This window comes from Mus pahari, chromosome 12 (assembly GCF_900095145.1).
Source record: "Mus pahari chromosome 12, PAHARI_EIJ_v1.1, whole genome shotgun sequence".
In the NCBI taxonomy this organism is placed as follows: Eukaryota; Metazoa; Chordata; class Mammalia; order Rodentia; family Muridae; genus Mus; species Mus pahari.
Window position 1 is genome coordinate 87,242,943 of NC_034601.1, and position 3,265 is coordinate 87,246,207.

Here is a 3,265-nt window from a genome sequence, read left to right on the forward strand (position 1 = left end):
AATTGTGACTAGGGTGTGAAATCCTTACCTGTCATTAGCTGACCCTAGGCAGGGCTGTCTTATCTTTACTGTAAACATTACCTGGTTCCTGTCAGTCCTTTGAAGTCATTCCTCTGTTTTCTGTCAGATAACTTCTGTGTACCTTGCCTGCTGTGACACCTACTCCCCTGTTTTCTGTATTATATATGACTGATGCTAACTTTAACAAAAATACATTCAGATTCAGCACTCTCCCTTGAGTCCTCTTGTTCACCTGCAACCAGAAACCCGTTCTCCACAGACAGGAGACCCAGTAGAGGTTAGTCTGTGGCAGTGGGGTTGGGGAAGGCTGAACATGTGGGTCCCTGTCAAGGTCAGCGTTGTTGTGGATCCAACATCTGGTTCTTGCCAGCACAGTGCTCAGTACCTTCTCCAGGATGGACTTGTGGGACTCCAGGTTGTAGTGGGAGGTAGCAGTAGCAGTGCCTTTCCTGTTAGTTTTGTTGCTGATTTTTGTTTGGTTGCATCCTGCTCTGAGTCAGGCTCTTGAGTAGGAAGTCTTACATACTCATTTTTAGCAACCCAGTGAAGTGAAAACCATCCTGTGATGGACAGAAGGAAAACCGAGGCATCTGTGTCTGTATGTGAGCTACAAAGTCTGGAAATACACGGGAAGAATATGAGAAGAACGCCTCACGTCAGTGCCAGGGCCTCAGTCCTATTCCACTGTGGCTTCTGACTTTGAACAAAGCCCACCCTGGACAATGCTTGGCACAGACAATTGGGAGAATGTACCTTGCTCCCCAGAACTCCACCTTTTCTGACCCTTTCTAGGTCTTTGTTCTATCAGTAGACTCAGCGTTGCCTCCAAGACAAGCCCTCCAAGCCTTGGAGTACGGGAGTCTTTGTTCGGGTGCCAGTTGGTTTCTCACTGAAGGAGATCCTGGAAGTGGATCCATTGTATTTGGTGGATAGAACAAAGTTTTAACAACTTTACTTTTTTTCTAATCTTAACCATTTTATACCCTCTAATAAAAAGAATTACTTCATTAAAAACAGATAAAATGTTACACAACAAGGAGTTACAGCATGGTTGTTGATTGTAAGTTCAAAGTGGTAGTTTTATCTCTTTCATTCCATAAGCTCATTATAAGTTCAAAACAATAGTTTTATCCACAGGGTCATCACACAGTCAAAGCAATAGTTTCTTTTTTCTATGTAATAGAATCACCCACTCATTTATTTAGAATTCCCCACTTACTTTATCATGGTACACACCTATGGCCTCCTCCCTGGACCTGACCTAGAATGAATGATTTCCTTGATCATTAATTTGTTTGAAATCCGTTTTTCTTTCTAGTGCAATTTACATGCTTATAACTCATAAGAGCTCATTGAACTCCTTTTTGAACTACACAGCCTTTGATATTCTGTGACAGGAGGCACATTCTATTTTTGATTATAACCTTAAACTCTCTATCAACTATCTTAACTTCTTAAAATTAGTTACAGGGATTCTGTAAAATCAGTATCAGGAATTATCTAATTCATGAATTATCAATTTATCTAAACACCATTATTTCACGAAAGTTCATCTGCATGTTGATCTGCAGGAAATTTGCCCAATAGGGTGGGCTAAGTCCCAGGAATCAATCATAACAGACTAAAGGCAGAAAGGGTCTTTCTTTACCCAGTCACACCATGTCAGAAAAATGAGGTATACAGAAATGATAAACATGAGAAGGCACAGCAGCAAGAAGAAATCCTAGGATGAAGCTCCTGGGGCCGTACCTTTCCAGGTTCATCCATCACAGCCATGCAAAATGGTGGGCCATCTCCAGGAAGCTCACTTGCCCACTGCAGCTCCTCCTAAATGGCATGTTGAGTCCAGGGTTGGCACCAGGATGCAGCTCCCATGGATGAGGTATGGAGGAGTCCTAAACCTGGGTCCAAGGCACCCCAGGGGAGGCTGGATGAGAATGTACAAGCTGTCCAGTAAACCTTCATCAAGTGAACAGGCAGTCATGGTTTATCTGGGACCAGGATTTTAGAGAGAAGCCAAGAGGGTGAACAAGATGCTGGAAGAAGAAAGCATCATCCACAGAAGTATTCAAGCTGAGTTAGAGAGAGAACTCACCAGTTGTCAGTGTTGGGCGGAATGCCTAGCATGAAGTGGACCAGAAAGCAGATCTGTTGCAGGTTTAGCATCCAGTGGAATCCCAGTGTAGCCAGACACCAGAGATTCCCTCCAAGGTCATGAAATATAGTGTAGTGCAAGGGGGTATCTTTGGTGGCCCGAGCCATGGTGCACCCCTGAGAAGTTATGCCATACAACAGATATGATGCAAAAGAGGTTTATTGCAGGCGGGAGTGAATGAGAACCTGCCTAGTGGCAGACAGGTGGACATGTGGACATGTTGACAGGCAGACAGACAGGGAACAGAGCCCCTACTCCTTCCCCAGCTCTTCACTCCCCTCCCTTCCCCCAAGAAACTTCTTTTATACCAGATCTGTTGCATGGCATAACTTCTCAGCGATACACCTTGGCTCAGGCCCACCAAAGATACCCCCACACCTCCTATTTCATAACAGAAATGTGTCACATTTCCTCCCTCTATGCTTCTTCTATGCTATTGTCAAACTGAGATGTCTTACAGTCACCTGTTAGCTGGTTTCTCAACAGTGCAGCTTTTAATAAAGATTACAAATGGGGTAATGCTAATATATATAAAAGTTCATGTGAGCTTCAGGCAGTTGAGGGAGTTGTAAGACTTGGATCTGCCTCTCACAGGTCGAAGGGACTCCAGATAAGCACAGCCCGCTTCCCCAGCTTCCTATTCCAGAGGATGGAAACTTTCTCCTGATCTTGGGGCTCCTCCCCTCCCTCAACTACCAGGACCATGGGTTAGAAAGTTCCAAATGTAAGATTTTCCTTTAAGTCCCTAAACATTAACTTCTGTCCCTAGTCTTCATCTGTCTTGACAGCTCTCTACTCAGCTGAGAGACTATCAGCTGGGGACGATGTCTCTGAACCCTGGACTTGCTGGAAGCTGGTGTGATCCAGTCCAGCGGATGTGATTGCTCCCTGTCTCCCTGTCCTACCCAGGTGCTTCTGATGAGTGCCCCATTGCCTGAATCCCTCCCAGCCTTCGACTAGCATTCCAGCCTTCCTGGGCCCTGACAATGACATCCTGATTCAGCCAGAAGTAGCTACAGAAGAGAGTACACCACCCCCTTTTCTCAACAGGCTGGAGTATTAAGTCAAAAGGAAGCTTCCCAGCATAGG